The following is a 27,854-nucleotide window of genomic DNA, read 5'->3' as shown; positions in this document are numbered from 1 at the left end:
TTGAAAGCTGCACTATGGTGTCAAGCAAATAATTGTATCTCTATAAGTATTATATTGGTGAAAGTAAAACTTGTCCCATGGTCACTGAGAACATGTGCAAATATTCACACAAAATTTCAGTGAAATCTTTAAGAGATTCTTTTCTAACATGAGACCACTTGGCAAGGAACTTTTTCTGTAAAATTTTGGTACTCCACTACAGGCAATGAAACGTGGCCATCTCACTAGTGGTATTATTAGCATGCTAGTATTGTGTCATGCAGCATAGGCCATTTGTACTAACCAGACACACAGCCATGCCATAAGATGTAGTCATTATCACCATCACCATGCACCATCCACTATGCACCATCCACCATCATCGCTTCTACTGTGAAATATTCCACTCTTAAAAAAGAACTGCTCTCTCACTCACATCAAGTAATCCAAGAATTACTGAACACACGGTCAGCATATACTACTGCTGAAATTATACTATTACTACAATATTTCCATTAAGGAAACTCCAGGTTGGAATACCAATGATATTGGGAAATGATATAGTGCTACTCACCATAAAGATGAACCACTGAGTTGCAGACAGGCATAACAAAAGGACTATTACACATTATAGCTGTTGGCCAAAGCTTTCTTCACAGAAGGAAGCACACTTAATACACATGATCACACCACCAGCAGCTCTGACTGCAATGTGATTTAGAAGGTGATGAAACAACACAGGGCAGAAGAGAAAGAATTGAGTGCTCCCAATCACCTGTATGAGGTGTGCCTGCTTGTGTGGATGTGTGTGTACTTTCTTTGCTGAAGAAGGTTTTGGCGAAAAGCTATAATGGGTAACAGTCTTTTCGTTGCACCCGTCTGTAATCCAGTGAGCCACCTTTATGGTGGGTAGCAATCTATCCTTTTCCTATTTGCATAAAGGTTTTACTTATACCTAAAATTTATTTTATGCCAGTAGAGCAATTCCAAATGTGAACATTTACTTTACCCTAGATCTTCATTTTCTTGCATTTGAAGTTTACTGCACAATGAACAACATAATAGGTTGTTATATACCAACCAGTGTTATAGGGTGTTTTACTTTCAATTACTAGTATTAATGGAAGCAACAACAGAACATACAATTTTATCAGTATCAGATGATTATAAATTGGACTCCATGGTAAACTTGTCAGTCTCTTAGAAACCTTGGTGGCAGCAAGTATGCAATGAGGTGCAATGGGACAAGAGTCAATGACCGACACCTGACATAACAAGACTGCAAGTTTCCATTATGCTTTTGAGACTGCTAAGACAACTTGATAAAAGTAAGCTTGATGCATGTACTGATCATCTATTATTAATACTGTGTACCTTAAATTTTTCTCCAATTTGTCACTTAATACTCACTATCTTAGATGTTGATGGGCCAGGTTGAGGCGACGTACTACGATGTTTGTTGCTCTGAGCTGAATGATGACCGCCATCACTATCAATTCTGGATGTAGAGGTTGGGACCTAGTAACATAATATAGTATACAAGATGAAACAGACATAAAGTAACATTAATCAACCAAATTATACTTTTTTTAAACAAGTAATCACGCCATTAACAATCGCATCTGTAATTTTAGGAAGTTATGATGATACATAAGTAAATTTTTACATCTAATGTTTCCATTGCTGCTGCTGCTGCTGCTGCACTCTAGCACTGCAATTTTATTGTTTGCTTTAAAGAAATCTGTAGGCAGTTTCAGAGTTGTGTTTGGGACTATTTCATAGTTTCTACTATTCACTTTTTTATGGATACCATTCTGTTACTATTTCTAGTGTATATCCCGCATATGACAAGACACTGAAAGGAGTGTTCCTAACTCAAACGCCATGTACTTTGTGACACTACTTACCACTACAGTACGGTCATTGGTCAGATCTGCAGTTCCTACAGAATCCCTAGGCAGAAGATAATGAATGAACTTTCATTGTGGAAGAAAATAAGTTGTGGAAGAAAATAAGTTGTGGAAGAAAATAAGTTGTGGAAGAAAATAAGTTGTGGAAGAAAATAAGTTGTGGAAGAAAATAAGTTGTGGAAGAAAATAAGTTGTGGAAGAAAATAAGTTGTGGAAGAAAATAAGTTGTGGAAGAAAATAAGTTGTGGAAGAAAATAAGTTGTGGAAGAAAATAAGTTGTGGAAGAAAATAAGTTGTGGAAGAAAATAAGTTGTGGAAGAAAATAAGTTGTGGAAGAAAATAAGTTGTGCATAATATGTCACAAAAATACTGTTTCTTGTTATCACCACTGTGATGTTTTATGTTTGTAGAGTAGACCATTATAGAGTGTGCCAGTCAGAGAACACCAATGAGACTGAGGTATGATGCAAGAGGCACCAATAAAGAAGTCCTTCCTCAAAGTGATCTGTTTGTTCATCGGGTACCCACCTGGACATGTGTCACTATTTTCCATGGTCATTTTGAAAACCTTTGGTATTACTTACACAAAATCTCAATGACATATTATTGTTTGTACAACCCCATAGCTCATTTAATTATTTAAAGCAAGCTATTTCAAGGCACACAATCTTAACTTCTGGTGTTCTCATTGTCTACAATCTTTTAAGGGTATGATTGCGCTAGACAGCCTTCCATTTAGTATTTTGCAACCACTGTGCATGCCAGCATTACCACTATCTTCAAAGTACGTGAATGCAAGTTCTAACAATCCGACTGAATAATTAACACCCAACCCAAGTACTCTGAGAAAAACTAACTAACTAACTGGTAACAGGTCCTTCCCAACTTCTCTTTCGAAGTACCACACCTGCCACTCAACTCATCCTCTCTTCCTTGCAGAAGTTGTGACAAGGCTTTGTTGCAGTGTAGTTTGCCCTCACATGGCAGCATTATCATCATGGTGATAATTCAATTAAGTGGTTTTGGGATCTATTACCATATACAGTCATGTTGTAACCACTATCTAATCAAATCTGAAAGCAAGGTCTTCAGCGAAGTACAAAACTTAGCACTGAAAGCCTGTTTATCACAGACACCAATATACAGATAGAACAGAACTACCTCCAGGACGGTGAGGGCTACTGTTTACACAGACCTGAAACATTCCAGAATACGCAAATATTACGCACATCACAAAAACATAAAATCTCAAGAGCCTTCTAGAAATAATAAATATGAACACCAAATAGTTGCTGGTGAACTGGCAAAGCACAGCATCCCACCCAGCGATACTAAGCACTGTCACACATGGCCAAGCTTTGTGATGAACGAGTGGGCCTTCAGTTTCCTTAAATGGGAAGTCCCCATCATTCATTTGCTCTCAGGCTGTATTAGGACTTCATACAGAAGACATATGTCTATGCTTAATCCCCAGTTTCATACATGATTTTTGACAAGCGAAGAAGGATACAATATGGCCCAAAGTGCCTTTTAAAAACTTTTATGATAGTCCGACTCTGCACAGGCATAAAAATCCATACCAAATCTCCTAGGCTGCATCTCAGTGGTCAATGCTTTTTGTGTCCTCCTCTTGGTTGTGCAAAGCTCATATGCAATTCATCTGTCTTGCTTCTTCAGTCCTAGCGATGAGGTGTTTCAAATATTATGCTGAGTAACATCTGGATGAAATGGGAAAAGTGTGCCCATAGTCTTTACCATCTTTTGACCATGGAGCAGAGAGAACAGTATGAAGCCTGCAGTGTCCTGCTGCGCTGTGTTGTCTGTAAATGTCATGACAGGCAGTATTATATTCCAATCTCTCTGTTCAACAAACGTACACCAAGAGTGTATCTGCCAATGTCTTATTGGATCATTATGTGATACTATTCATCTATGGGTTGTAGACAGTTTGCATGCTGTAGGTGAAGTTGAAATGTGAAATTACCTCTTATACATGTTTAAATGGAAATTTTTCCATGATCAGAGATAATCACATGGCGTGCTCCATGTTTTAAAATTATGTCTTAACAGGAACCTTGCAATTTCCAGACCTAAGGTAGTCCTCTAAGCTTTTGTGACAGCATAGCATGGGAGGTAGATAATTCAGACTATTATCCATCACTTCCCATTTGTATGCTGATTTTGGGAGCCTCCTTGAAGACACTGTATCCAATTTGGAGGAATTTCACTGCTGCAGGCAGAATGGGTACAAGATACTCCAATTATTATTGTGGCATGTGCTTTCATCACTGGCATTTCTTCTAGTGGCTCACATAATGTCTACTGCATTGGTACAGACCTATGTGAGGAGAAAGCACAATCACTTTCTCCTTACAGAACAATCTTTTTCAGTTGGTGACATTACACATTCAACATAATAGAAAAGGAAAGCCCTGCGTGGACTAACAGTTGGACATGTTGTCAGGGAGCAGTCTCATCTAGGCTACAGCCAATGGCTTCATCCCACAGGTCATCTGCAACTAACTGTCATGTAGTCAAGCCCAAGACACATTGTGAATCCTACGATACCAGCAGGAGTTGATCTTTTCATTTACAAAAGAAAAGTTCATACAAAAAATAAGTCATCTAAAATTAATTATTTCATGCTCAAATATTTTCCATGTCTTTGGAGCAATGTTGAAGTTTCCACATGAAATTCTGTAAATTCAACTGTATTACATTTTGCTACATATGTACAGTCAACAAGACAAAACTGTTTGCATGTCTTGATAATTTCGGAAATCTCTGGTTGTGTACAGCTTTCACCAGTAGGAACCCAACACGCATTGCCAATGGTGACAGCAACACATGCACATACATTTAGCAGTGTCTTTGTTTCGCTACTTATTTTAATAATTTTGTTTGTGACCTCTCTCATTTCCTGTGATTATATATAATTACCATAGATTGTTTTATACATACAGTGTAACACTCACTTTTAGACCTACGTGAAGTGCCAAGATGTTTCTACTTTGAATACACAGTTAACAACAGAGTGGTACTGTTATGTGACAGTCACATGGCAGTGTGATGATCTGGATTGCTATGGAAGTAATTATGGTTTGAATTACCTCAATAACCTTTTAAATACACTAACATTTATTGATGTGTTGCAGTGTAACACAAATGTAGCTGATGTATACCAAACATAACAACACACTGTGCCACAGATGATTATATGACAAACAGTCATTTACTGCCAGGATGACTGAACATTAAGAGGACAGAGAGGTAGTGACCTGGCACTCATCCATCTTTATGGTTTCAGCGCACATTCCCTATGAAGTGATCCAGTTACAGCAGGACTACTCACTGGTTCACATGGGTCTAATAGTTGATCACTGGTTTTCCCTACAGGATGACATAGATTAGATTAGCTTCAGTTTTTGTTCCATAGATCCAAAAATGATATGATTCTGTTGGGTGTGGAACATGTCAGAAAGAATAACATAATAAAGCACCGAACATTTGAATATAATACTAATTTCCCTCAACATATGTCAGGAGAGTGTCAAAATATGTAAATACATTTCAGTAAACTGGAACTGCTAATGTTTACAGAATTAACACACAGTCAGAATGAAACCAAGTTATGCACTTTTATATAATTTATCACACACTAAGTACCTAATCTTGACTGCTGTAACCACATGCTGTCAAAACTGAAATCCAACAGATTTTTTTACTTAAATTGGTCTAACAGTCCCCATTGAGATATTCATCTGTGGAGTAGAAAGAGTTGCCTATTAACAGGTCTTTCAAACTCTGTTTAAACTGTGCTTTATCTGAAATCAAATTTTTAATGGTTGCTGGCAATTTATGAAAAATGTTTGTTCCTGAATATGGGACCCCTTTTTGGACCAAATCAAATGATTTTAGGTCTTTACATAGATTATTGTTATTCCTAGTATTGAGCTACTGGTTGGAAATAGATATGTTTGCAACAAATTTCATTAAGGAATAATGAAACTGAGAAGCTCTGGTTAGAATACCCAGTTCCTTGAGCAGGTTTCTTGTATTTACATCCCAAATGACTTCGTATGCACTTCTGCACTCTAAAAACCATCTCAAATTGATGAGGTATCCCAAAATATGATCCTATATGATGTAATAGAATGAAGTAAGCGAAGTATACAAGTTTTTTTTTATATTTTGTCTTTTACATCTTACATGGTTCACAATGCTAATGAAGGCTTATTTAGGCACTTTAGCAATTCTGCATTATCCCCTTCCCAACTGAATTCATTATAGAGTTGTAATCACAGAAATTTAACACATTCAATCTCTTCTATCTGCATGTTTCCCTATTTTATACACATGCTGGAAGGAAATCTCTTACATGTTCTGAACTGTGTATAGTGTATCTTTTCAAAGTTTAATGACAGGGAATTTGCTTTATACCATTTATTAATGTCAGTGAAAATTTGATTAGCAGTCTTTCTAAATCTGCACTTGACTTGATACTTACTGAAATGTTTGCATCACCTGAAAATCAACAGACCCAAGATGGAAACTTGAGGAACACCACATGTAATTATCAATCAAATGAAGACTGACCGCTTACTCCACAGGTATTTCCCAATGACAGCCTTTGTTTCCTGTTAGTTAAGTCTCAAACCATTTCACAGCAATGCTGGTGACACCATAATATTCTAATTCACTTAAGAGAATGCTGTGATTCACACAGTGAAAGGCTTTTGACAGGTCACAGAAAATGTCAATAGCCTCTAATATGTTATCTAATGAGTTAAGGACACACACATTGTATGTGTAATTAGCCTTCTCTACATCACAACCTGTAAGGAACCAAACTGTGACATGGACAATATACTCAGATGCTTAAGGAGGCGCTTGAACACAACCTTTTCAAATATTTTTGAAAGTGAAATTGGTAGATAGTTCGATGGTATCTCTTTATCCACTGCTTGTTAAGAGGCTTATCTTCAGCCTATTTTAGTCACTCTGGAAATGTTCTGCTGATAATAGACTGATTATACAAATATCTTACGATAGAAATCAGCTCGTATGAGCACCCTTTGATTAACTTCACTGGTGTGTTATCATAACCACTAGAATACTTTGATGTTAACGATTTTATAATGGATGCTACTTCTTTGGGAGACATTAGTGTAATTTCTAGTTAACATATCTTATTTGTAGAGCCTGGTCTCAGATATTCCATTGCAGTGTTTACTGAATATGATAATCCCAAGCTGTTAGTACTTCTTTTAATACGTTTGCAATACTACATGCACTTGTTACCAATGTGAGTTTTAGAGCTATCTGTACCTCTTCCTTTCTGGCACTATCTGTCTGTCTTCACTATATCCCATATTGTTTTTATTTTGTTGCCCGATAATTATGATTTTCTCATAATAAAGCTGCTTAGATTTCTGGGTTTCCTGCTTATATATTTTCTAGTATTCTTTGGAATGCATTACAATGCTAACAACAGTGCTGTTCCTAGATAGTAGATACAGCTTCCTTTTTGTCCCACAGGATACCTTTAATCCTAGGGTAATCCACAATTTGTTTTTTGACTTTTGCTTGATCAAAGTTACCTTCAGGGTCATGTGCACCCAGGGCAAACTGTTAGTGTTCTAACACAAAAAAAGGAGTTAAAGTGATGATACATTAATCCCAAATGATGAAAGGAAAGAGCGCAAACAAAAGGGACTTCCCCTAGGAGAAAGATCCGCAAAAAAAGCCGTAGAGACAACAGAAGTCTTGAACTAAAGATTAAATGTCCTTTGCCATATTTCTACAACAGATAAAAAGTAAAATGCAGTCAACAGCCTGTGCATTGTTCGCTAGAATGGCCAATAACTCGGATGGCAAAGATGCATTAGAACATAAGTGGTTAAAAGAAAAGCAATTGGTCAGTAAATGGTGAACCATCAAAGATTGATGACTATGAGTACAAAGTGTTGGGGAATACCACTCAACAAATGACAATGTCTAAAATGATAGAGCCCAATACGCAACCTAGCTAAAATTATCTCCTTGTGTCGAGAGGCTCAAGAGGAGGTAGGCCCAGGTGCTGAGAGAGGTTTAATTCCCCGGAGCTTGTTCCCATGAAGCGAGGACCAGTGGTGATGCCAAAGTGACACTACTTATTGACAGATGGCAACACAGAGATCATCTGAAGAAATTGAAGAACTAACAGGCCAAGGTAGGAGGGTTGCAGCCTTAGCAGCAGCGTCAACAGCCTTGTTTCCCCGTCAGAGCAATGTGACCAGGGACCCACATAAATATCATGGTGGCTCCCTAAAGAGTGAGCAAGTGGAGGCCTTCTTGAACTGGTTGCACTAAGGGATTGACTATGTACTGCACACAAAGGCTCTGAAGGGCACTGAGATAATCAGAGTAGATGGCACAATTGAAAAGCCTGTGTCACTGTATGTACTGTGTGGTTCCGTACAGGGCAAAGAGCTCTGCTATAAATATTGAGCAGTGTCCCAGAAGCCGATACCAAAAATAGTCTGTGGCAATGATGAAAGCACACCTGACACCACTGTCAGTATGAGGGCCAACAGTGTACACAAAGTTCTGTGCGAGAGATTAAATCTGAAGTAGTTTCCTTAGGAAGTGAATAGAGTCCAAGGTGAACATGGGCTGTTACACGAAGTCAAGGTGGTGAAGGGTTCTCACCGACTGGGAAAGGGGGCAGGTGGTGTGAAGTTAAGCTGCCAGAGCAATAGGCAAAAGTGCTCTCCAGGACTTAGCAGAGAAGAGGGATGCACCCTATACTGGTGATCAAAGGAGTCCTCGAAGAAGGTGGCACAGGACGGGTGGCCAGGCATGGCAGGCAAACGGCATGCGTATCCACTGAGGAGAACATCACATTAGTATAACAGCAGTAGTTTGGCAGCTTCTGCATGGAGACTCTCAACTGGGCTGCTGTAAAGGGTGCCAGTGGCCAAATGGATTTCATGATGACGGATTGTATTTAGACGGCGTAAGGTGTACATATGTTCAGATGCAGAAATGAAACACCCATAGTCTAGCTTCGAATGGACAAGGGATTGGTACAAATGGAGGGAGGTGGTCTAATCCAGTCCCCAGGAAGTACTGCTGACGGAATGTAGGACATTGAGGGACTGGGTGCAACGGGCGGCCCGGTAAGATACATGTGAGGACCAAGAAGTTACCTTTAGGGGAAAACAATTTTCAAATGAGGAAGTAACTTCATTAATTAATGCTTTGTAGTACTGCTGATTCAAATGGAAAATACAAACATCTAACAAGTTCATGTCTTTGAGAAATCTGCTAAAATTCTCAATTTTTGACTGATTTATTACCCTCCTGTACTCAGATTTAATAGATTTTATATCCTGACAGGTTTCAACATTTGACATAAGATGCTGCATGTCATGATGAGGTAGCCCATTTACTATTAGTTTTGCGATATGACTTTCTAGATTTTCGATCATGTTATCAATAGCAGTCTTAGAACAATTACATACCCTAGTTGCAAAGTTCACAGTAGGAATTAAATTGAATGACAGTGTTACCAATTTCAATAATTGTTCACTGGCAGAGCTTTTCAATAAATCCACATTAAAATCACCAGCAACTACTATTACCTCCCCCTCCCTTTTTTTTTAAACTGTGACATGGGACAACAGAGTTTCCAGATTTTTTTAATTAAGAGGTTAAAGTTTCCTGAAGGTGCTCTGTACACACTTACCATTACAAATGACTTATTCCAGTACACTACTACTGTTGCACAAGCTTTCAAGAGCTGCTCTGAGCAAAATTTATTAATATCAGTATTCTTGAAATTAAAACAGTTTCTGACAAACTAGGAGACTATTTCTACTAGAAATAGCAGGTAAGTAATTGTTAACATCTCACCTAGTCAGTGAGCTGCCATCACTCACTTCCAGTAAGATGGACATAGAGGAATTACAGGTAAAGTTGAAGAGATTGTAAAGTGTGGTCTAGAGATACATGGAAGGTAACTTTTTGATTTGTATTGTACTTTTGTACTACTTCATTGCATAGAGATGAGGAAGATGTGGTGAATGGTAGTGAAGTCATTTTGTTATGTTGCAGAAAGCAGACATCTTGCTCAAATTACACTCATGTTCAGAAAAAAAAAAAAAAAAAAAAGAAAAGAAAAACATAGCACTTTGAGCAACTACGGATAGAATGTTCATATTCATAGGTCATGTGAATTAATACGTTCTGCATTTTGCTATAAATTGAAGGTAATGGATCACTGTAACCTGAGCAAATGTGCATGATGCCTCACAGATGTATGCATTAACCGTACCATCAAATCAGTGAGTTTGAAAGGGGGCACACTATTGACATGAGAGAATGTGATGCATCCATCCAGGAAATGGCTACTCTTGTGGGATGTAGTGTTTCAGCAGTGCAATGGGTATATGTGGAATGGTTCATGGACGGCTATGGAACACGACGAGATGAGTCAGGTCACACCACCCAGACCACGACCTGAGGAGATCAACACACCATCTGAATGGTACTGCAGGAAATAGGTGCATCCTCCTTGGCTCTGGCTTCACAGTGGAACAGTGGAACATTGGAACATCATACACTACCAGAGGGTGACAGTCCAATGCTGTTCATTGCAGCATGGATTAAATGTGCATCGTCCACTTCTTCACCTACAGTTAATGAATGTTCAGGAATGCGTTAGATGGCAACGGTGTATTCAACAATATCACTGGAGAGACAAATGACATCATACAGAGTTTTTGGATGAGTCCATGTATGGTTGGTTTGAAAATTATGACGGCATTTTGATTCACCAGAGACAGGTGAAGTGGCATCACACTGACTGAATTCACACAAGACAGAGTGCCAACTCAAGGCCTTATGGAATGGGTTGCTGTTGGGGACAACCAAAAGTCACAGTTGGTGCGTGTCCAGGACACTGACCAGTCTGACCTACAAGAACGACATCCAGCAACCCATAACCATATTCTTTCTGCACACCGCCACAAACGCCATTTTTCTGCAAGAGAATGTGTGACCACTAGCTGCGGCGTGAACACATGCCTTTCTGGTGTCACAGGATGTCAGCCTTTTGCCCTGGCCCACCAGATCACCAGACTTGTTGCCAATCAAAAATGTGTAGGTTATGGTGAATGATGGATGCAGTGCTGTGACCCAACGTCAACAACCACAGGTGACCTTTGGAGGCAGACGAATGCGGCACAGATGGCTATACCACAGGACACCATTCGCACCTTATGCATGGAACAAGTTGTCATGACCCATGGCAGGCCATGTGTCTACTAGACAACAGGAAACATGCTGAACTGAGGTCACAAATGCTAACCATTTCTGCAGAACATACTAAGGTACATGTCCTGTGAATATGAACATCCTATCTCTAGTTGTTCACAGTGTTCCATTTTTTCTGAACATGAGTTTATTTCCAGTTGTCATGTTATGCTGTGTGAAGAGTTCCAGAACACGATCATTTAAAATGTCAGATATTTTACTTCATTTTGTAACCTGAGATTTACCAGATATTCACATTCCTTTCATCAGTTGATTTTCTATATACTAGTCCAGCCTGGGTACATTATCACACCTTACAGAAGACAACATAGCCAACATAAAGACAATGGGTTAAGCAAAAATTTTATATCTTACAAGGAACCCCTGAGTGTGAGTTTACAAGTTCAGTCTTTAGTAAGGCTTATTTGAAAGTGTTGTGGTAACAACTATGACAGGAAAAATATTAGCTGCCAATGACTTGCCCTGTTCATCACAAGGGCGACAAAATAAACGTCTGAAAGGTGCACAGATCAACCTATGGGATGTATGTATTATACTTCATGAAATAGGCATCATCGACATTCAAGACATGTTCAAAACAAACCATTAACTTGAAACATGAACACTGAATGAAAAATGGCATTCCACAGTGATCACAGAGGTTCACACCGAAGTCAAGATCAAAGGCAAACTCCATAGGGGTTACAAACTGCGCAGGACATTCAGCCTGGCATCCACTCTTAAGGAATGTACATATAATCATATTGGTGTAACAGTGTGATGAGAGCTGATCGGCTTTGATGGTATGCCACAGAGCTTATCATGAAATTGGCTATCTTCTAAGGCACACCTGCAGGTAGTGCAATAATATGTTTTATGGGCATGGAAAAAACAAAAATCCAGAGGCTGAATTTGCCCAGTGGGTAGCGGTGTAGTTTGCTCTAAAGGAGTATGATTTTTGTACACAGACCACAATCAAGCAAATGTTAGTCATTTTGACCAGCTATTGACCAAAAGCAGTGCTTGTACCATAGTTTTAGTTCTCTTATGCCTATTTTCCCACTCTTGCTTGCTGTGAAAAATATTCCCTACTGCCCTTGCAAGGTCACACACATGATAAAGAATCATAGGGGACAGAGCATCTCCAACTTCTCACAGCACAGTAAGTAAATTTCCAGCCAATTCACCATTCAGATTAACTGTCAGCATAATTGTGTACAAATGTGTTAAGTCAGTTGATCTTGATTCAACTCTCTTGGTACCTCTAATTTCCAGGGTTCCTTTCATATGTATAGGCTCTTCAAATCCTGACTGATTGGAGCATAAAACAAATTATTTGCTGAACACTGGGATAAGTTTGGAATCTGTCCAAAAATTTGTAGATGCAGTAAACACAGCTGGCTGTGCATCATCAAGTTAATGCTTTGTTTGAAATTATGCAACCACCCACTGCTTCCCTTGAAATCACTGTAATCCATGTTGCATGCAGTCTGATGTGCATAACATTGTATTCACTATCGTGCACACCCTGTAGATTGTATCAAGCATCCTTGAGATGCACAAACACGAGCTGTTGTAATAAGCACCCCCCTAGTCCTACACTGAAAATCTGTAGTTCTTCTTATGCACCACACAGTCCTATTTTTGTGGACTTATTCGACATCTGTTCATAATTATTATTTTTACTATGCTGCAGTTGGTCTATGTATGCAATTATGTTTATTACCCACTCCTTGAACAATGATTGTCCTTTACTATGTCTCACTGGAGGCAGGATTTGTAGCTCCCTGTCTGGCAAGGATGATGAACTACATGGCTCGACACCTACTTCAGTATCGCTTTCATTTGTTAAGCATGTATCATTGTCACTGCACTCCTCACATACACTGTCCACACAGTCTAGGGTATATTACATCACACATCCCACCGACTCATCTTACAGAAAAACTAACATTTCATCTGCCACTTCTTTTTTTGATCCAGAACCATCTCATTAGTCATCCAATCCACCCATTTAATCTTCAGCATTCTTCTGTAACAACACATTTCAAAAGCTTCTGTTCTATTCTACTCTATTCTATTCTTATCTGGGCAGTTCATCATCCACGATTCACTTCTGTACAAAGTTACATGCCAGATAAATACCTCCATAAAACTGTTTGTAACAATGAAATTTACATTTTCTCATAAATTTATTCTGTTCAGAAATGCCTTCCTTGCTATTCCCAGAATGAATTTTATACCTTATCTACTTTGACTATTGCTAGTTACTTTGTTGCCCAAATAGCAAAATGCATGTACTACTTTGAATGGCATTTCCTAATCTAATTCCCTCAGCATCATATGATTTAAATTGACTACATTCATTACCCTAGTTTTATTTTTTCATATTAAACTTATGACGTATATCAAGACTTTATCAATTACATTAAACTTTCTGCTTGAATTACAATGTATTTGATAAATCCCTAAGTTTTTATTTCCTCTCACTGAACTATAATTTCCTTTGCAAATTTCTCCTTCATTTACTGCTATTTCAATGTCCAAATTCAACAACATTGGGCTTAGGCTACAAGTAAGTTTCTTTTTAACTACTGCATCCCTTCTATGTTTTTCATTTCATAACTGCAGTCTGTTTTTGATGCAAGTTTTAGAGAATTTTTTGTTCCCTGTATTTTACCCCCACTATCTTCAGAATTTCGAAGAGTGTATTTGTCAACACTGTTAAGAGATTTCTCCAACTCTACAATTCTATAAGCATAAGTTTACTTTTCTTCAACCTACCTACCAGTCAAGCCTTTAAAGTCAGTATCACATGTTCCTCTGTTTCTCCAGAACCCAAAATGAACTTTCTCAGTGTTCACCTCGACCACTCTTCTGTAAATAATTGAAGTCAGTATTTTGCTACGATGATTTATAAAATAAACTTATAGTTGGATAATATTAACACCCATTATCAAGTGCAATAGTTTTGTCATGGTTGACACTGAGAATCTCAATAATTCAGAGGGGTGTCATCTATTCCAGGACTGTTTTGACTTGGGAGATAAGATACTGCAAGAATAATTTGACAGATCACTTAAAGGCCCATCTCATCTGCATCAATGTCTTATTCACTTTCTATAATATTGCCTTCAAGTTCATTTCCATTGCATAGTCCATTAATATACTCTTTCCACCTTTTAGCTTTCTCATCTTTGCTTAGTACTGGTTTTCCATTTGAGTACTTTATATTTATATAGCTGCTTCTCTTTTCCCAAAGATCTCTCTATTTTTCTAATAAGCAGTTGCCCCCAAGTCATGCATGCTTCTACAGTCTTGTGTTTTCCACGAGCCATACCTGCTTAACCTTCTCTCACTTTCTGTCAGTCTAATTACTTAGACACCTGTATTTCCCTTTGTGCACTTAATTTGTTGGATTTTTACATTTTCTTCTTTTTATCACATTCAGTATCTCCTATGTTATCCAGGAATTTCTACTAGACCTTGTCATACCAAAATGATCATCTGCTGCCTTCCCTGTATCAAACCCACCCTCTTGCCTTCTATTTTATTCTTTCCACCCAGTGTCAGTGCAACATTAGCTGATGCTTGCTCTGAATCTCTCAACAGCCTATGATTCCTTCAATTTATCCATGCCCCATCACCTCAATTTCATACTTTTCTTTAGTTTTAAACTGAAGTTCATAAGCAATTATGGAGGATTCTACATCCGGCCACAGAATTGCCTCACAAGTTAAAATCTGGTTTAAAAATCTCACTATATAATCAACCACTACACACTGGGTGCATCTTCTAAGAGTCGTCAGTTGCATTTTCTCTAGTGTTTCAGCAGATATTTGTAATTTGGTGTTTGGATAGTATAGCTGGAGTCAGCCCAAACAATTACTGCTCATAATGTCTCATGTGATGCCCAACAACAGAAAGTGTCTGTTTCCCATTACAAACAATTTTTTTTAATCAGGATTTTACATGCCAGTTCAGTTGAGTGCTCCCAAACCAGTTGTGTGCAACATTCATTCTGTTGATACGAGGCCTGATATCTGACCTTTGGCCAGGAAAAATATTTCGAATACCTGATGGGGTTGGAACCCTAATCCTCTTCAAAGTAGGTCCCTTGTGCTTACACACATTTGGCCCACCGATCCTTCAACTGCCAGAAACACCTCTGGAAGTCGTCTTTTGGAATGGTGTTCAGCTCTGTCGTCATGTTGCGCATTATCGCTTCTCTACTCTCAAAACGTGATCCTTTCAGTGGCGTCACCAATTTTGGAAACAACCAGAAGTCCCAAGGAGCCATGTCTGGAGAGTAGTGAGGTTGGCAAACAGCTGTAATTCCATGTTTGGCCAAGAAATTTTGGATCAAGTGGATGAATGTGCGGGGGCATTGTTGTGATGCAGTTGACAGTTTTTCGCCATCCACATGTCTGGTCTTTGGCGCTGAACTGCATCACAGAGTTGCTGGAGGACATCTTGATAGTACTTCTTTGTCACTGTTTGTCCTTCTAGTGTGTATTCGTGATGCACCATTCCATGGACATCAAAGACAGCCAGGATCATCTTGATTTTTATTCGCACCTGCTGCACTTTCTTCGGCCTTGGAGACTTGGAATGCATTGTGATGACTGTTTTTTTGTTTCTGGGTCATACCCGTACACCCATGACTTGTCTCCAGTTATCATGGTGTTCAGAAACCCAGAATCAGTGTTGGTGGTGTCCAGAAGGTCCTGTGCAACGTCAAAATGGAGGTCTTTTTGTTCCGGTGACAACAACTTGGGTACGAATTTCGCAGCCACTCAGTGCATGTTCAAATCATCACACAAAATTGCATGTGCAGAATCTTTGCTCACTCCAAACTCTTGGGCAATCTCCCACATGGTTAAATGACGATCTGCCATTGCCAAATTTTACATCCTCTCAACAACAGCTGCACGCCAAGCAGTTTGGGGCCTGCCGGAATGCTGTCACTCTCCACTGATGTGGATCCATTTCTGAATCAGTTGAACCATTCGCATCTTCTCCAAACACCTGCCGAATCTTACAAATTGTTTTGCTTTGAGAATCATCAAGCTTTTCACAAAATTTGATGCAGTATCTTTGCTCAACATGTTCAGTCATCTTGAGAGAATCGGTAATCCGACGAACACCTTGTGTGGCACCTAACTCAGTGACCAACAGGCAGCAACTGACATGCTGGAAGGCAGCGACAAAATTCACGCACGCACATGAAGGTCTCTTCCTTCACTGTGTTCAGTGGTGCCATGCTATTGTCACTATTCTGCACTGGAAAAATCAAAGGTCAGATACTTTTTAGACAGACCTTGTACGTATTAACAGGGACAGTAAAACAGGAAGACTGAACAGCAATCTAATAGCAACTCAGTAGTGTTGCATGCTTGGCAGTAGCAGTCAGCACAGGGCAGGGCAGTGCTATTTTTGCTGAAGTACTGGTTATACTTCATGTTTTACTGTCTCTTCTCAATAAGTATCAATAAAATGAATAATTGACTAATCTGGGACTGGTCTACTGAATAGGTATGTAAAATTCCACTTTAAAAATTATCTACATCTACATAGATACTCACAAGCCACCATAAAGTGCATGGTGGAGGGTACCCTGTACTGTTACTTGTAGATTAGATTAGATTAATACTTGTTCCATAGATCATGAATACGACACTTTATAATGATGTGGAGCGTGTCTGGTTAACAAAAGATGTCTGTACAAGATATTACATTACACAAATTATTGCATGACACTAATGTTTAAGTTTTTGTCTTTTTCCCTTAATTTATATCTAAAAATTCAGCCAATGAGTAGAAGGAGTTGTCATCTAGAAATTCTTTTAATTTTTTTTGAATGTTAGTTGGCTACCTGTCAGCCTTTTGATGCTGTTTGGTAGGTGACCAAAGACTTTTGTGGCAGCATAATTTACCCCTTTCTGTGCCAAAGTCAGATTTAACCGTGCATAGTGAAGATCATCCTTTCTCCTGGTGTTATAGCTATGCACACTGCTATTACTTTTGAACTGGGTTGGATTATAAACAACAAATTTCATAAGTGAATATATATACTGTGAGGTTACTGTGAGGATCCCTAGATCCTTAAATAGATGTCTGCAGGATGACCGTGGGTGGGCTCCAGCAATTATTCTGATTACACGTTTTTGAGCAATGAATACTTTTCTACTCAATGATGAATTACCCCAGAATATGATGCCATACAAAAGCAGTGAATGAAAGTAGGCATAGTAAGCTAATTTACTGAGATTCTTATCACCAAAATTTGCAATAACCCTAATAGCATACGTAGCTGAACTCAGACATTTCAGCAGACCATCAATGTGTTGCTTCCAGTTTAACCTCTCATCAATGGACACACCTAAAAATTTTGAAAATTCTACCTTAGCTACAGACTTCTGTTCAAAGTCTATATTTATTACTGGAGTTGTGCCATTTACTGTACGGAACTGTACATACTGTGTTTTATCAAAATTTAAAGAGAGTCCGTTTGCTGAGAACCACTTAATAATTTTGTGAAAAACATCATTTACAATTACATCACTTAGTTCTGGGTTTTTGGATGTTATTACTATACTTGTATCATCAGCAAAAAGAACTAACTTTGTATCTTCATCAATGTGGAATGGTATGTCATTAATGTATATCAAGAATAGTAAAGGACCTAAGACCGAACCCTGTGGGACCCCGTACTTGATTAGCCCCCCCCCCCCCCCCCCTGCTCCCAGTTTGAGGAATCAGCTGTTGTTTTAACATTACATGAACCACTTATTTCAACTTTCTGCATTCTTCCAGTTAAGTATGAATTAAACCATTTGTGCACTGCCCCACTCAAACCATAATGATTTAGCTTATTTAAAAGAATTCCATGATTTACACAATCAAAGGCCTTTGAGAGATCACAAAAAATACCAATGGGTGATGTCCGGTTATTCAGAGCATTTAATATTTGATCAGTGAAAGCATATATAGCATTTTCTGATGAAAAGCCTTTCTGAAAACCAAACTGACATTTTGTTAGTACTTTATTTTTACAAATATGGGAGGCTACTCTTGAATACATTACTTTCCCCTCCTGTTCCACTCACAAATAGAGTGAGGGATGCAACTATAACAAACCAAGGAGCAAACTATGTCCAATTTTATACAACACGTGTGTCAACTATCTGAAATCTAGAACTACCTCACCCTAAGAGTAATGGCAGCATTGAACATGTGAAATGTTGTCTAATTACATGAACAGGGTAGTATCTTCTATTGCATTTAAAATTTCATCTTACAATGCCAGAGTACACAAAATGACATGGTTGAGACCGTTCGAGGTTGTTTACAATAATAAAATGCATTCCCCTTTTGAGATCATGAAGTTGCTGCTGATAAAAGATTAACGGTTATTTGGAAGAGCAGTCAGCAGAACAATGCAGTCATACCATGGAGGAAACAGTTCCATAGTCAAAAGAATGCTAGGATGCTGCTACACCAAATAGGATATTACATGAAGTTACAAAAAACTTCCATGAAACTGGGAACTGCTAAGAAACTTACATGTCCCTCAGCTGTACCATTCCAGACACTACATTTTGTGCCACCTGTCAATGACAAATTACAGTTCTCAAACGGGAATACTTTAGTTTGTGTTTATCACTTATCCAAGTATATGGGTAGTGAAATACCATCTTGTGTAGGGGATCCAGCATAACTTAGAAAGAACCATTCAACATAAAAATCAAATGCACACTGAAACTGTTACACAGTAAATGTGCTGATGCTGTAATTTATGTTCCACCCCTCTGTAAAATGTACTATCAATGGTTTGAGAACAAATCTTATCATACGGCTAAGGCAGAAGATAGTATTTTCTGTGTCATTTAGCCATATTTATGATTCTGTTGTGTGTTTTTACCCCATCAGACCCCACATTACCTGGAATATTTTGCGTAAGTGTTTCATATGTGTCATTGTTATAAAGTTGCCTGTGTGCCTTCTAGATTTTTAAGAATGTCAGTTTGATATTACCAGTGCCTGGACAGACCACCTCCTTAACTGGGCTGCTTACTATGAACAATATCATGTCTGTTGCGGACAAGTGGCTTTCATCAAACCAAGCCAACCACACAGCTGATGCATTTTCTCTGCTCTGTGCCACTCTATGTTCTAATGCAGTTCCATGAGACTAACAGGCTCCCAATAGGCATTGGCAGCACAATTCGGCATCTATAATTGCACATGAGGTCAATTCAGTGTCTGTTGTAGACTGCATTTATTCTTGGAAGATATTGAGAACATTCAGTCAGGGGGCAGTCAATCTTTACTTCACAGCATAAGATTCTGTTAATAACACCCCATCCTAAAGGACATTCTGGTTTCACTATCGTGTTCTAATCAGAATTTCACTCTGCACACATATCGATTAACTCTGCACAATATTGAACTTCTGTTCTAAGCATCCCATTGTAATATCCATAATTGAAAAACTTTGAATGCCACTATTGCACCATTCCTCTTATTCATTCTGGAATTTACATTCTCACTCAGTACATATCCTGTCTTTCACATACTAACAACACTGAATTGCTCAAGTCCTTAGTTCAGTTGATGGCACAGGAGCAGTAACAAATCCCTAGACAGAGGTGCCATACATATTTTACATAACATAACTGCTCCTGCAGCACTTCCACCCTCTTTGCTATTCTGATACTGCTGTTTAACATGCAAGTTATGTACCAGAACGCAAAAAGCCAATCCAGTTGATGACATGCCTTGGATAAGTTCCAGTGGACTGTACAAAGGTGAAGTGCAAAGTTGATGACAACTCACTGTATTTTTCTACTACAATTAATTTTAATTTTGTCACCTCAGCTAGGATTGTCTTCTTTAATTAAGACTATTACTTTGTATTTGTGCTAAGAACTGTTTACTTTTCTGTGTTTTTCAAACAATAGTCTTATTACTGTTTTCAGGTTTTCATTTGATGTTTGTAGTGAGTTAGTTTTACAGCCTCTCTATTCACTTTATATGAATCTGAATAACTGTCTTTTGTAATAGATCAATTTTGATCAAGGAAATCACCCTTCAGGTGTTCATTGTCAATTATTTATTATTTGTTTGTAAGATGCATTAATGCAATGAGAAGCATAATGTTTTGCAATTATTTCCCAGTTCTGCTAGTTGAACCTAATTCCAACATCATGTGGCTCCCAGTCTATTAAAAATTGCACTGGGTCCATTGCTGCCCGCCCCCCCCCCCCCCCCCTCTAATAATGATAGAAGTCAATCATTCACTTCCTCTACTACTCTTAAAAACTGACCTGTAAAGTCTTCTTCAGAAATAATAATAATAATAATAATACACCCACACAGGCACACACACACACAGTCACCAATTGCCAGCAATCTGGAGTGGAGCAGGTATGGAGGAGGGGTGGCAGGGTACTGGTCAGGGCATAGAAGAGAGCATGCTGGGACTAGAAGGTGGCAGGACAAGGCTGCCAGGCACAGTGTTGTGAGGCTGAGGGGTGAGAGGAATGAAAGCAGGAAAGGAAAGGAACAGAGGGGAAAAGACTGGTGGGTTTGTTGCCAGAGGGTGGTGCACAAATATCAGATATGATGAGGGGACATGAATTGGAAGAAGGTGATAGGATAGAGGTTGCAGAAACTGTTGGGTGGATGGTGTGCAGCCAGTAGGTTATTGTAGGGTGAAGCCGGGATAATTTTGGGAGCAGAGGATGTGTTGTGAGGATAACTCCCATATGCACAACTTAGAAAAACCGATGGTGGAGGAGAGAATCCAGATGGCCTGGGTTGTGAAGCAGCCATCGAAACCAAGCATGTTACGTTCAGCTGCATGTTTTGTCACAGGGTGGTCCACTTTGCTTTTTGCCATTGTTTGGCAGTGGCCATTCATCCTGGTGGACACGTGGTTGGTAGTCACACTAATATAAAAAACTGTGCCATGATTGCAGCAGAGTTGGTACATGGCTACTTTCACATGCAGCTCAGCCTCTGATGGAGTAGGATGAGCCTGTGACAGTACTGGAATAGGAAGTGCTGGTGATTGGATTGGGTCTTCCACAGGGATATGCTCTCTCTGGCAAGGGCCTGGGATAGAGTGGCATAGGGATGGATCAGGATGTTGTTGAAGTTGGGTGGGTGACACGGCACCTCTTTAGGAGGCTTGGGAAGGATCTTGGGTAGGATGTCCCTCATTTCAGTGCCTGATGATAAAGCCCTGATGGAGGATGCCATTTAGTTGTTACAGTCAGAGATGGTGCTGAGTGATGAAGGGGACATTTCTTTGTAGATTGTTCTTGAACCACCAACAGTACAACCCCCTTCCACACCAAAGAACCCCTCCCTTACAGTCTGGTCACCCAGAGAGAGCCTATCTGCAGAGACAAAAACTCCCTTGCCCAGTATGCTGAAAGTCTCACCAAGATCTTCACAGAGAGCAACTATCCCCTAGACTTATTCTGCAAACAAAGTCATGTGCCATCTACCAAACACCCCCAATCCTCCCACCACTCCCAATGGATCAGTTACGAAGGAATGCTCTCTTCATTACCTAATACTACCCTGGACTGGAACTGACCCATGTCCTTCATCAGAGATTTGATTATCTATCTTCATGCCATGAAAAGTGGGACATTTTACGTAAGATCATAATGAGGAGGAGAGTTGTGGACCACCCAACCTCCACAACATCCTAGTCCATACCTATAACACAATCCCAGCCCCTTGCCACAGGTATCCTATCCCTATGGAAGAACCAGGTGCAAGACCTGCCCAATTCACCCACCCAAACTTCCTATTCCAGTCCTGAAACACATTTATCCTACCCCATCAGACGCTGGGCACAAGTGATAGCTGCCTTGTCATATACCAGCTCTGCTACGATCATTTCACAGCTTTTTCTATTGGTAGTACCACCAACTAGCTGCCTACCTGGACAAATAGCCACTGCCACACTGTGGCCAAGAGCAAAGTGGGCCACTGTGTGGCACAACGTGCAGCTGAACATAATGCTACATTTCAATGGCTATTTTACAGCCTGGGCCACCTGGATCTTTCCCTCCACCAACAGCTTTCTAAAGTGTGCAGATGGGAGTTATCCTTACATCAAATTCTCTGCTCCTGAAATTATTTCAGCCTCAACCTATGATAAGCTATTGGCCCACACCCTCCACCCAACAGTTTCCGCCCCCTTTGTCGTCACAACTTCCCAATTCATGTCCCCTCACCCTAACTGTGCATCACACACTGCCTACAGACCAACCACTCTTTTTCCCCTCTCTGCTCCTCTCCATCTCCCCCCACCCCCATAGTATTCCAACGCTGCACCTGGCAGCTAGTCCCTGCTTGATTGAATGTGTTTTCCCCTCTTTTCTGAAGTATACTTTAGATAAAAGCTCAGTGTGCAACAGTCTCTTCATCAAGACTGTCTGCAACTCTGTATATCATCTTGACAATGATTAGCCATCTATGCTTTTCATAGTTGCTGACATTTCAACCTGGACTTTCCACTGTATTCATTACTTTTACTTAATGTCCTGATCCTTTATCAGTGAGTTTTTCAGTTGTTTGTACACCTTAAAACTGTCAGTAAAATGAGCTTCATCTACCCTTGTAAGGCTGCGAGCATCAGTTCTGTGTGGTCTACTGCAGTCACAGTACGGTGATTTTACAATTATGCTCATATTCTAAGATTTGAATTGTTACATGAAATTAAAATACCAACTTGTTACATGAAATTAAAATACCAACTTGTTACATGAAATTAAAATACCAACTTGTTACATAAATTTAAAATACCAACTTGTTACATAAATTTAAAATACCAACTTGTTACATAAAATTAAAATACCAACTTGTTACATAAAATTAAAATACCAACTTGTTACATAAAATTAAAATATTGTTACATAAAATTAAAATATTGTTACATAAAATTAAAGTATTGTTACATAAAATTAAAATATTGTTACCTTTAGATTTAAGGCCCAATTGAGATTGTCAAATTCACCTGTGGTGGATTTAAAATGACCAGGTGCTACCGTTACTAAAAGTACTCTTGTCCTTCAAGACCACACATGGGTCCTGAGGCAGAAAAAAGGAATGAGGGAACACAAACTCTGATAAATTATATGATACTTTACTTCAACACACTGACTATTTGATGAATTGCAAATTGAAGTCTTTCATAAAGCAAGCTGCGGCTACACTATGTTGATACCAGATTGGAGCTACACAACTCAGCAAGAACTCTTCTACCATCATAAAAACCAGCACAACTGCTGTTTGGTGGTCACTTTATACTCATGACCCATGGCACAAGTGGTGCCTCAGTCAGGGGGTGAGGCACTCATGCAGCTAGTGGTTGTGCAGCACCAGTCGCTGTTGCTGTTTGACGTCTGCAGGACTTCCAGTGTGAACCTCTGAAGCTGAAAGATTGCCCCCAACCGTTGCGTAAACTGGCATGATAGCCCAGAATTCTTTCAGGTAGAGGGGACTAAATATGCAAAGTGTCCCCAGTCCCCAAATGTGAGTAATTTTTATTATTTAAATTTTACAGGAAGGCTGCCTTTTTGTCCTTCACCTTGCCACTGATACGACAAAGATCTTTCACTTCACATTGGAATAGGTCAAATCATTAGCAGCAAAGCTGTCCTGCCAATCAAATCATGCCCCAGGATCAATGACTTGAGACTGAGGGCATTCAGTGCCATGGCTGAAAAACGCCACACTCTTCTGTTCCAAGCCACCATGTGGAGCAGATGCTAAATGGCTTAGTTTCTTTACCTTGGCAAGTGGGTCTGTGGCTACTGAAGTTATCTCCTCTCGTCCCTCTGGAAACCCTCACCATGTAATCCCCATTAGCAAATAAACCGATACTGTTTCTGAACTTCAGTACCATACGCCCCAAGTGGGTGTACACACTAAACCAATTAGATCTAGTAATGTATTACCCCTATTTGATTTTATATTGATAATCCTGTTCTAAGATCATAATTCATGTCCTTCCTGCAATACAACTTAACATATTTTCAATGCATCTAACTTAGATCTATCCACTCTTATTTAGTCATGGAGGTGAATAAATATACAAATTTCACTTTCTCGTAAGAACTGAACGTACATGACTACATAGCTGAACACTGCTCGGCTTTATGAATGCAGTCTGGCATAATAGAGTACTGCATTGCAGTATGAATATTCAGTGCCCACTATAAAGTATTGAGATGCTAGTATTTGCCAGATAATACATGGCTGTCTGGAATATAATACCTGCTTTTATTTGGGTGATACTTTATTATAGTCTATGACAGCAGCTCATGAATGATGTGGCAAAACACCAATGACAACCTTTAAGACTGGATAACTTAACATGCAGCATTAGAGTGTGTAGCAAATTAATGATTAGAAAATTCCAATTTAACATTTTTATTTAAAAATAGCTTCCACAGCTTCAACTACATGGCTATATTGACTGCCTTTGCATTGATTTAGCAGGAAGATCTGAAAATCTCTTATGACAACTGCCATTTGTCAAACACCTTACATGAATACATAACAGATCACACCATCTAGAGAAAAATCACTTTTAGAATAAGTTTTGACACTGATCAATATTTTTGAAATGTTTATTTTAACCTTTTATTAAGTGTACTACATACAATATGCAGGTTAAAAATATAAACTAACTGTTTAGCACAACCATACATTTTATTTGTGACTAAAACCCAGTGAGCACTTTAACAGTGTATAAGAGAATCAAAGGTCACACACTAACAATGCTCTAAGACACAACGGTATCAGATGCCAATGGTATTACTGAATTGCAACAGTGAAACCCAAACCTGAGAAATTTATGGTTTGTTGGGAAAAGTTGCTGCTTAAGTTAGTGTCTTAATGATTGCAAAAAAAAACACCTCCGGAAAGTACTGCATCGAATTAACAGCACTGGTTGTCTCTCTGCTGCACAGGTAAGAAGTAACTCTCTGTGATGGTGATAGTTTACAAGCCACTAACAGCATTCAGACATTAACTAACTACATTTTACTAGTCTAATAGATCTACATGTTCAAAGAAAGTGTAATATTTTTATTACAAATACTTACCTGTGTTGAGTCTAGATGGCTACCAATGTGTTCCATTGAGTCTTTCACATATCTGGCCAATGTTTCCATAATGGGCATGTCCTGCTCCTCATCTGATTGCAATGGAGACACTGTGGCCTGGTGAATAAGGCAATATAAATGAGACCGACATTAAAAGTCAATCACAAGATACCACGTGATTTTTAAATACTAAAAGAAACACACAGTGTACAACAGTTTAAGAAAGTTTGCTTTGACAGCAAAGGGCTGCAATAGTATGATGCTTCACTATTCATAGAAGTAAGCAGCACGACAAGTCTGTGTACAAGTAAATGGTCTTAATTTTTATATAACTTCATTTTCACTGTTACACTTTATCATCCATTAATCTTAACAACTTCACAAAGGTCAGTCAAAATACATGTCATCAAGTAATGAAGTGTTCTTGTATTGATTGCCACTTAGGTCTTATGCCAGTCATCCATTGTAAAAAGTTGTGTAGTACAAAACACAAGATGGAACATTTGGCCAGATGAAATAACTCAAGGTGGTTATTTGTTTCTTGTTTTTCACAAGAAATACACCATAAAAATCAAGGTGAACTAGTTGTTATGACCCAAGAGACTGCCCCAAATATGATGATATTGTCAACTGGCAGAAATTTCCAGTGAGAGAAAATTAAAGTGGAATGTAAGTTGAAGTGGTTCCCTATGCCCCAAAAAGGAAATGGGACACACTACAAAAGAAGAGGTCCTAATGCTTTCAGACTAAGACATTATTGTTTTGTTGGTAGTGGAGAAGGTGCACGTCAGTCACAGCTGAGTGACAGTCACTCATATAGTTTTGAATATGCTAAAGGTCTACACCATGTGTATACCACACTTTCCTGTATCACAAATTAAACAATGATGTAACAAAACAGCAGCCAAAATATTGCAGGTTTTCCAGCATGTCCTCAACTCATTGATCTGTTAGCATGGAAAACTGTTGCATGTATCGTCATGTCCACGAGACCAAGTGAAACAGCAATAAATGGAGAAACACAGCATTGTCATTGTCAAAAACAACAGTGACATATATCAAATGGTAATGTCATTGTAAGCATTTTCCTCATATTTCCATCATGTGCTGATGGCATATTATCCCATTAACCCTAGCAGTATCACCACAAAAGGGCACGGGGGTGAGGGAGGGGGTGGGGGGGGGGGGGGGGGAGGGAGGAAGGGGTTACTCTATGCCCAGCTTCTGTAAATATTGTAACATAGTTTCGTACTTTATTTTCAAAATTTATTGTTTCAAATTAATTCTATAATCTTTTTGAAATTTTTCAGTTAAAATTAATCTAAACCTAAGTAAGTCTAAATGAGGTGGGCATGAAGTCTCTTTCCTTCTCCCTCTCGTGATGAATCTTCATTCAAATTGAGATAAATTATTGCTGGCATATCACCGAGTCCAATTCTGGGATGAATTCAGCTGTCACTGTGTATAAATAAACTACCATCTCACACTAATAAAACAGAAATAGTGCTTTTTGTTGATGATTTAAGTGTCAACCAAGCCCAGCAGAGCTGCAACAGAAGGAGCAATAAATGCACTACCCAAAAGCAGTACCATCTACTTCTGGGTAAATGATAAATTACTTGGATAGAACACAGTTCACTCAATCCTGTACAAGAGAGATATGTTGGCCAGCCTGGACGTGGTTTCTTGCAGTTTCCCCATCTGACTAGTGAATACTGGGCTGGTACTGAAGTCTCATCTCAGTCACAAGATTTGCAGACTTCTAGGAAATGTTTGCACTCTTTCACATGGATGACACTGCAAGCAGATACCTGGGGTACACATATCACCTCCCAGGTGCAGGGGAGGGGGAGGGGGGTGGCTAACAGGAACACTACCGAGCCACCCCTGTAATTAACCATACCAAATCGATGGTAACCATGGGGACACTGCACATATGCAGGACAAAGGCAAAGAAAAAGGGAATTGAGAAAATTTCTGCAGTACACTTTAAGATGAAGCCTGAATATATGAACAAACACACTATAGTGGATCTGAAATAGCCTTCCCCCAGTGGTCACTTCTATGTGGAAGAAGTGGTCAAAAGCAAAATATTAAAAAACTATCACTTACCAAGGAAAATGATCAACTGTAATGACTCCACAGTACCCCCAGCTTATAATGTGTATTTTTGTGTAGTAAATAGCTTAGTATCAGACATTCAGAGCATGAATTTGTTGCTTGCAAATATAACAGTTTATGTGTCTGAACAGCATTTACTTTGCCATGTCTCCACAGTAAGTACTGAAGTGCTCTTTTATAATTCTTGGCCAACATTCTTAGGGGAATTAGTCATTTGCATCATTAGCAAACATCTAGAGGAAGAGCCTCTGTACAGACATTGTGGAGAAAAGCATGCACATTGACAATACTGTTATTGGAGTCTGCCAACTCTAGCTACTAACTGGAAACCTACCTCACATCTCCTCTTCTACTGCTGTCCCTATGTCTTTATGTATGAGTGTAAGTCAATTATCATCCACAAAGTAGTTAT

Source organism: Schistocerca piceifrons, chromosome X, assembly GCF_021461385.2.
Source record: "Schistocerca piceifrons isolate TAMUIC-IGC-003096 chromosome X, iqSchPice1.1, whole genome shotgun sequence".
In the NCBI taxonomy this organism is placed as follows: domain Eukaryota; kingdom Metazoa; phylum Arthropoda; class Insecta; order Orthoptera; family Acrididae; genus Schistocerca; species Schistocerca piceifrons.
The sequence above is the reverse complement of the archived record's forward strand: the minus strand, read 5'-3'. Positions refer to the sequence as shown.